Consider the following 9,297-nt stretch of genomic DNA (forward strand, 5'->3'; position numbering starts at 1 on the left):
TATATATATTAATTAGTTAACCTCAATTAATGTGATCCTATGACAATCGTGTGTTGATATTATAAATATTGAGAATTTATTTATTTGAAAAAAAATTCATATACACTGATTATCTTTATATAAATCAGAAAAAAGAAGTTTTATAGATCAATACGCAGTGCAGGTTGTAAAATTTAGAGTTTATATACTGTTGGATACATTTGGGTATATTATATTTCCAAAACCATTTCTGATAGGAGAAAATTGTTGATATTTTTGCAATCCATGCTCTAAATGTACTTAAGAATGGGTCCAATTTTTTAAACATCAAATCTTACATATTGTATACGGTTTGTGCACTGCTATTTATTGGCGTCAATATATTCATGTGGTTTTAAATGAATCCTAACACAATCACGTCTTTGTTATAAGTACTAATCATCTAATTAATGTACTGAAAAATTGTTATTAATATGTAAATTGAAGAAAATGTTCATGTATACTGACCATCAATTCTAAATTACTTGAAAATTTAATTAAATGTTTGAAATTGTTTAACATAAGATAGGAACAATAAATTTAAGACTACAAGAGTTTTGAAAGATTAAGAAATCAATTAGAAACTTAACATACTCATGACTGTTTAAAAGTATATAAGCTTACTGAAATATCTGATTAAATGTTTGAAATTGTTAAAAACTTGAAAAATAAACTAGCCTGAAATGTATTGAAGATGTTTGGAACTGCCAAGGAATTTTTGATCAACTTTGTACGTACATACACCTATTCAAAATATATAAAACTAATTTTAAATCTAATATAATATTTAAAATTGTTTAAAATCAAGAATATAAATAACCCTAAAAAGTCTACAAAATTACCTAAAAACTTTAGATACATTTAGGATATTTTAAGCTGACCATTTACATACAGGTCAGTAAAGGATTAGTTAAATAACTCTGTAAAAGAATAACCAAACATTAAAATTAATTTAAAAAATATCATTTTAAAACATTAGGCTCATCTACACATTTTAAGACCTACTCAGAAACTTTTGATTTACCCTGTACATAAACCCATTTAAAACAATGTAAAAATTATTTTAAAATCCGATCAAAAGCTTAAAAAGTTATTTAAAATCTAAAAAATAAATTATGCTAAAGAGAAAATTCCCCAAAAAAAAATTCTAAAATAAATCTAAAAATAAACAACTTAAAAGTTAACCTAAAAATATTTCAGCTAATCTAAAAACTTTTGGTATATCCTGTACATCAATAGACCCATTTAAAAGTATGTAAAGGCTACTTGAAAATCTGATTGAATGATCATCGAGCCTTCCTTCAGTTTCCATAAGAGAGACGTTGAAAAAGGTTAAAAGGCCAGCACAGGTGTCTGTGTCTTAAGTACAAAAGTATACATATACATATATATATCTATCGAGCTATCAGCGAAAGGTAGCAGCATAACTGGCAGTATCAGTAACAACAACAACAACAACAACAACAACAACAGTAACAGCAGTAACAGCGGCTGCCAAGGCTGCTTGAAAATCAAGGAAGAAGAACATCTAGCACGAGCTCTCATATTCCACATAATGAGAGCGGGAATGCAACATCAGACAGGCCGACACACCGGCGCGTAATTGAAACCTGCTGGCCGAATCGAACCGAGTTGCTTTCGCCTATAATAAAAAAGAAAAAAAAAAGGAAACAACAACAACAACAGGAACAACAAAAACTTCGGTGCAGAACACTCGACGAGAAATCGCGGACCCTTTCATGCTTTTACTTCATATTCCTTTACCCCCGTACCCCCCTTTATCTTCTACCCCCCCCCCCAACCAATTCTCTTTCCCTGTTTCTCTTACAAAAGTTTTCTTAGCAAGAGAAAGATCACAGTGCAGAACGCGTTGTTTGCGATCGATCGATTCGATCACTATAGATCGTTGATGATCGGTAATCGGTCTTGCATCGATGATCTTCGATCGTATGATCGTACGATGGTATGTATGTCGGTAAGTATAAACGTGATAAGTGGAGGGAACCTCGAATAAACGTTATATAAATTGTTCTTTTTTAATCTTACTGCATATTTCTGATTGGAGATATTATTCTGGCCATTTGTGTGAATCGAATGGGATCGATTTTTTTTTTTTTGACGTTCATTATTAAGTTTATTATACGAGAGAAATTTTATTTAAAATTGTACGTCGTGTGTATTAGTGTATTTTGTTTTTTTTCTGTGAATTCATAAAAATATTTTATTTCTCGTGGTTTGAATAAATTCTTTAGAGTTATTGCATACGAGTTTTCTTAGATGATTCATATTTGGTACAGTTCGGTAGTAAGTATTTTATTGAAGTATTTTTTTAGTGTGTGCAATAGAAAATTTTAATAGAAATAATACTGAACAAATATATTCATGGAAAAGCAACAATAAATTTTGAAAGTGTTAACTTATGTAAAACGATTGAAGAAGTTGCAGAAAAATTCAATGTACATTAATGTATGTACATTATATTTGTGATAAGTATATTGTAAGATAAATGGTCAACTTATATAAAAGTTTGTTTAATATAAATACTACACTTTTTATAAACAAATATTTAATATATTTATATATTAATATATTTATTTAAGTTTCTTGCATGTGCAACTTAAGTATACTCGTGATTTGTTATAATATGTTAATCAGTATACTACTACTTCTTTATATTACATATTAACATTTAATATAAATATTATTCAAAATACTAACTATTTATTTAAAATATACTAATAAAAAAAATATTGAAAATATTGACCAATTATTCAAGACACTGATCAAAATTATTAAAAAATACCTACCGTTTTCATAATTATCAGTATAACATTGACAACTTAAATTAAATACTGATAAAAAATATAAAAAAATATCTACCTAATAAATAATCAATATTTTTGCACGTATTCAATACTCTCATCTTAATTACACATCAATTTCATGCCTGTACATCTACATAATTTATAAGATATATTAAATATCAAGAAAACACAAAAAAAAAAGAAAAAAGAAAAAAGAAAAAAGATAAAAGATAAAAGATTTACTTACATACTACAATAAACCAGACGATGCAAGCAGTAGAATTCAACGACCGATGTACGTCCCCAGGCGAAGCATGAAACAGAAAGAGATCTTTAATTAGTGTCCTCGTTAATAACCCAGCTACCATTTTATCATTCTACTTCAATTCGTATTAACATAGACGTCGCCACTGTACACTCTTCCCATTTTATAACCTCAAAACTCGAATTTCTTAAAAGTATAATAGGATACATCCATCATCGTTGTCATTAAAATCGTAGATTATGTATGATGTATTGTATATTACAGGTAGAAATTATGTTCTTTCGGTATAATATATGTATAAACGTGATGATAATCGTTGACAGCAGGTAATCAAGTTGTATATATATATATACATCACCCTAAACCAACTCTATGATAACAACTAAAAAGTAGAAAAATAAAGAAAGGAAAAAAAACAAAATGAGAAGAAAGGGTTAATAAGTAAACTGCGACCCCCTTTAAATGTTGTTTCCCTGTTACAGTAATACCTGGTACTATGATATGACTTTGAGTGAGGGTAGACAAAAAAAAATGGCGGCTAAAAAAACAAATAATAAGAGAGAGAGAGAGAGAGAGAGAGAGAGAGGAAACAATTGTAAAGGGATAGAAAAATGAAAGAAATTTTAAAGGCAAAGTAGTAAGATTTATACTGATGGTAGTTAGGTGGTTATAAGGAAGGGGGGGAGGGGTATATAAGGGGTATAGTAATCCGTCATGATCAACGGAGAAAACCTGTGATTTAATTGTCACCGTGTCGCTCCGTGACGAGACCGTTGAAATCTCACGAGTGCGATCGAGTCAGCTGGAAAGTTTTAATGGAGGAAAACAGAAAAAAAAAAAAATTGGCGTGGCGTGTTTTAAAAAGAAACTGCAAATTCTTACTCGTAGCGTGCCTTACTCGTTTTAAAGGATTTTCTAATTTTCTTTTTTTTTTCATTTCACTTACACATTGGTGAAATATATTATAAAAGAATAAATATTTTTTTTTTTTTTTGTAATGATTCATAATTCGGTGTATGACAAATTAAGGGTATTTTTAGTGGTTTTATGATTTTTATCATTGTTTTTTTTTTTTTAATTATTTTTTACCATTTATATTTTATATAGCATATAAAAGTGTGTAAATGATAATAATTAATGACATTTTATTAATCGTTTGTTAAAAGAGAGAGAGAGAGTGATATTATATAATATATTTATTATAATTATTAATTTATAGAATGACGTCATATTATTGAACGATATTAAAACATTACACACACACGAAGTTTATTCTTTTGAAATATTATTATTTTTATTATTAATTAGTTATCTACGTATATGTTATTTTTATAATATTGTTAATTAATTTTTCACCAGTCGTATTAAAAGGATTTAGATTCAATAATTAGCATGACAAATAAGCAAAATTATAGCTATCATCACTTATTTCCAAGTTGTTAATAATTATTATTGATTGATGTATATATATAAAACGTGAGATATCTGATCATTCGTTCAAAATATGTTAATTATGCGTGACACGTTCTTTTAAACTGTTGTTTACGTCATCATTGAAATTACATCTATATTTAATTAGTAATCTTCGCATTGGTATTATGTATTATGTAAAATATATAAATACTTCTGATTCTAACAAAATAGGCCCGCGGCAAGAGATAATTAGGATATTAAACAATCTTTATATAAAATATGTTGAAACATTCTCGCATTTAATACGTTAAACGTTAAGATTTCAATATTTTCACTCAATACATATAATGCTAAAATGATGAAATATTTCGCAATTATTGTACGTCAGTTGAAAGTAATTTTATTGAATATAAAATAAAATAATGTTTTTTTTTTCAAATCATTCTCAGCTAAACATTATTAATCGTTTGATAAATGATTTACGTAATATTTAAGCTCCATGGTTAAGAGAAGATAAAAAATAATTTAAAAATAATATTAATTAAATTTGTAAATTATAATTTAGAATTTGTAAAATATAAATAGCAATATATAATATGATTAATTATTATATTTTTAAAAAATACTGAAGATTTTTATTATTTTATATTTAAATAAAAAATACAGTTTGTTGAGTATTTTTTATTAAACATTTTATTATTAATTGGTTAATTTAAAAGTTAAATATTGTTTACCTCGATATAAAACATTGCAAATTTTCAATTCAATAATATCAGTTTCATTTATTTACATATACAATACCACACATTTTTAATCAATCAAAATTAATTCCATCTATTAGTTAAATGATAGACTAAATTGTAAAATCTATTTACCAATATTGTTCATTGCAATAATTAATACTAAATAAGTACAGTCAAAAAAAAAAAAAGGTACAATTACTATTCACATAAAAAGATAATACGAATATTCTCAATGAAACAGCACTAAAATCCTACAAAACCTGATTATCAACAACTCAAATAACAAACAACGACAAATTTCCATCATAATAATTTTCCCCGATGTATCATCAAAATATATAATAAAATACTACGTATCGTGAATAATTTCAAACAGATCGAATCGATGATCGATAAAAATCAAAAGAAAAAAGAAAAAAAAAACCCCACAAGAGAATACAAAAGAAGAAAAAAAACCAGAAAAAAACAGATAAAAAACCCGAAATAACACAGTGTAACATTCGTGAAACGTTTAATTCGCTCGTGCTGGCAACACGTAAGCTAAACGAACCGTTCGAATTGCTTGGCAAAAAGAGAAAGGATAAAGAAGGTGGATTGGGAAGGGGTGGAAGGGTGGGGGGTGGGAGGCAGGAGGAGAAGGTTGGAAGAGGGGGTTGGAAAGTAAAGGGGGTTGGTTGGTAAGAGTGTGACAGAGAAGTGGAAGAGGGCCCTGTTCGCGTTCGAATCTGGTATCTCAAGATCTATCTGAATAATAACGTGTACGACAACATGTCAAATTATACAGAGAGAACTGCGACGCTCACGCACACACGTATAAGTAAGTACTGATACTAGTTTGCATTAGGTGAATAAGTAACTGAGTGAGTGAGTGAGTGAGTTAGTGCATGCGTACGTGCGTGCATAAGTCGTGCGAACGAGCGTGCGAGCGTGCGTGTCACGGGTTCTCTCCCATGTCGGCATCACCGATGAATACGAGGGGGTGGGAGGGGGGGACTTGCTGCCAATGAGGAGAGAGAAAGAGAGGAAGAAAAGTATAAAAGAAAGAGAATGATAGGAAGAGAGATAGAGAGAGAGAGAGATGAACGACATATGTTCGTGGTGACGCGGTACCTCTTTCTATATTACAGTTTTATAATTGCTGAACTGGATATCATGTGTTACTGCTTGCTGGACGAGATTCAAAAACAATGTTAAGGGATATGGAGGTCCACTTTTTTTTTTTCTTTCTATTGTATTCTCTTCCCTTTTTTCTTTTTTTCTTTCTTTTCTTTTCTATTCAGTTCTTCCTGGTTGATTGTTATTATGTATCTTATCTCGTATTTTAAATCTTGTTAAACATTTGTTCGAACTTTGTACTTGTTATGTTTTATTGTAATTTGACTCTTGTATAAGGGGGTTATTGAATTTTTATTTCATTTTATACTATTTAATAAATTGTAATATAATTAGTTGAGTTAGAGATTCATTTAGAGTCAAAAATAATATTAAGGATATTGATATTCAATGGTTTTTTTTTGTTTTTATTATTATTGTCCTAGTATTATTAATATGAGCCGTTTATTTTGAAAGTGGCATAAGTCACTTTTTTTTCTTTTTTTTTTTTTTTTGATTGAAAATGAAAAGATACCGTTCAGTTGTAATTAGTGTTGCCATTAACTCGGTTTTTTTTGAAAAAAGTGATTTATGCCACTTTCAAAATAACCGGCTCAATTATATTATCTATCGTAGTTTATGATTTAAGATGAAAAAATTTCTAAACAATTGTCATTTCGTTTGATCTCCTTGCACAAATTATATTATAAAAAAATATGTTCATATAAAAGTCCACGCGTGAAAAAAAGACAAGAAGAATGTGGAAGAAAATAAAAAATAATTGGATAAATGCGATTTTTAACGTTTCTCAAGATGTTTAACAAAACATATTATTATTATTATTATTTCTTTGTATTCGTACCATAAACGTATTATACGCAATGCGTACTTATTTCCAATTAGCGTTTACCAATTATGGTCTAATTGCTCGATATAAATCGCAGTGACTTAAAAATAAAAACCGTTTGAATAATTGGAAGACGATAGTACGCAGGTGTATGTTTGCCCGTTTATTATTATGCACGTTCGAACGTTTAGTGAGGAATATATATATATATCCACCAGTTGTATTATTCTAATGACGCTTCCGAAAGGAATATCGCCAAGAGCATAATGAAAAAGGAAAGGGAGTTATTTTTTATGTGCATATGAAAGCAAAACCGATTACGCGTTTCATGCTAATGTGAGATCTATTAAGAGTTGACCGAACATTCAGAAGACTACTTATAATTTAAACGTTCATCTAATTTAAGAGACATTTCTATGATGAAAGATTAGATACCAGTTTAATGGTATGTTGTTTCGTTATCTTGAATTTATTTCCTTTCGTTTTGTTCCTTTTTTATTATTTCCAAAAATTAGACTCGTAATATTTGTCTCGTTAGTTTTTCATCAGTTTTACATGATAATAATTAATTTAAATATTTGTTATCAATGTTTATTATTATTAATATTAGTTTTCATGCTAATGTGAGATCTATTAAGAGTTGACCGAACATTCAAGAAGACTACTTATAATTTAAACGTTCATCTAATTTAAGAGACATTTCTATGATGAAGGATTAGATACCAGTTTAATGGTATGTTGTTTCGTTATCTTGAATTTGTTTCCTTTCGTTTTGTTCCTTTTTTATTATTTCCAAAAATTAGACTCGTAATATTTGTCTCGTTAGTTTTTCATCAGTTTTACATGATAATAATTATTTAAATATTTATTATTAATGTTTATTATTATTAATACTAGTACGTAACATTATTTTTATTAGTAATTTTTTATTATTATTATTATAATATAAGCGAATTATTTTTAAAAAAATTATATACTATGCTCAACGATCCTGCCAGGATTCGAACCTGGAATCTTCTGATCCGTAGTCAGATGCGTTATCCGTTGCGCCACAGGACCGACCTTTACAAATTATATACTATTGGAATACTTAATTAGTCTGTTCTGTTTTTTTTTTTTTTTTTTTTTTTAAATGAATACAGAAAAAACTGCATGGCTTTTATTGGTTAACTTGATATATTATAGAAAAGTTTACAAGTCATTATACTTGAGGATAATGTTAATATGCATAAATCAGAGTATTGTGTTTGATGTTCTTCGTGTGAAAAGATAAATAAAATAACGCATTATTAAAGCTGACAGTATTCATCATCCTCTGTCAGCTTCAAAATGCAGTCGAAAAGATGCTTTGTCATAAAAGGGCTAACGAGCATTTCCTTTCACCTTCAAAAAAAAAAAAAGAAAGAAAACAAAAGAGTGAGTGAGAGAGAGAGAGAGAGAGAGATATGCAGACGTTATCGATGAATATTTTTGAGTATTTCGAATATAAAAAAATTATTTGAATTGGGGTTCAACAAATGAAGAACATTATTTATGAAATTTTGTTTGAATTTTCATAATGTTTAGAATTTAATATTCAAATAAACAATATTAATATCCTTTTATAATACTATTGCAAAGTTTAAAGTATTGTATACAATAATTAAATAAACAACATAACCTAAAATTTTCAATATTTGTCATACATTATAATAATATCTAAATAATTAAATAATACTGCTTCATATATTTTTTATTAACTAAATCCAATTAAACTCAACACAATATTATTATTAATTTATAAATTATCCTTTTCATATTTATTCGAACAAAATAATACAAATTTCAACATTACACACTTATCTCATAATTAAATATATCTTTATCTAAAAACATAAGAATTACTTTATCCTTTTATATACTCATAAATCATATACAATATTTACACGTTGGGTCTAAGTTCACACTATTAAAATGACCTTCATTTTGTTTCCCAACATATCATATATACCTCGACTATAGAAATGATATCCAGTGGTGCGTTGAGATCTCTTGGATGAGATAGAACACAGTATTTTAAGCATTCTGTATTATATTAAATTATGTATATTTCTCTTCATAATTACTCGAATTATA

The 9,297-nt window shown here is 27.9% G+C and overlaps 1 protein-coding gene and 1 non-coding gene across 2 annotated transcripts in view; both read right to left on the reverse strand.

Annotated features, from left to right (window-relative positions):
- LOC106788145 overlaps positions 1–3,145 on the reverse strand; it is a 61,515-nt gene extending 58,370 nt beyond the window's left edge. Inside the window, exon 1 of the mRNA XM_014751146.1 lies at positions 3,070–3,145. The gene's annotated coding sequence lies outside the window, so the exon portion shown is untranslated. The remainder of the gene's footprint in view (positions 1–3,069) is intronic.
- Positions 3,146–8,168: 5,023 nt separating this feature from the next.
- Trnar-acg lies at positions 8,169–8,241 on the reverse strand. Its single transcript has one exon. It is a non-coding gene; the product is annotated as a tRNA-Arg (tRNA).
- Positions 8,242–9,297: the final 1,056 nt, after the last annotated feature.

The sequence above is a fragment of the Polistes canadensis genome, unplaced genomic scaffold, assembly GCF_001313835.1.
Source record: "Polistes canadensis isolate GaletaPanama2010 unplaced genomic scaffold, ASM131383v1 scaffold_127, whole genome shotgun sequence".
Classification (NCBI taxonomy): domain Eukaryota; kingdom Metazoa; phylum Arthropoda; class Insecta; order Hymenoptera; family Vespidae; genus Polistes; species Polistes canadensis.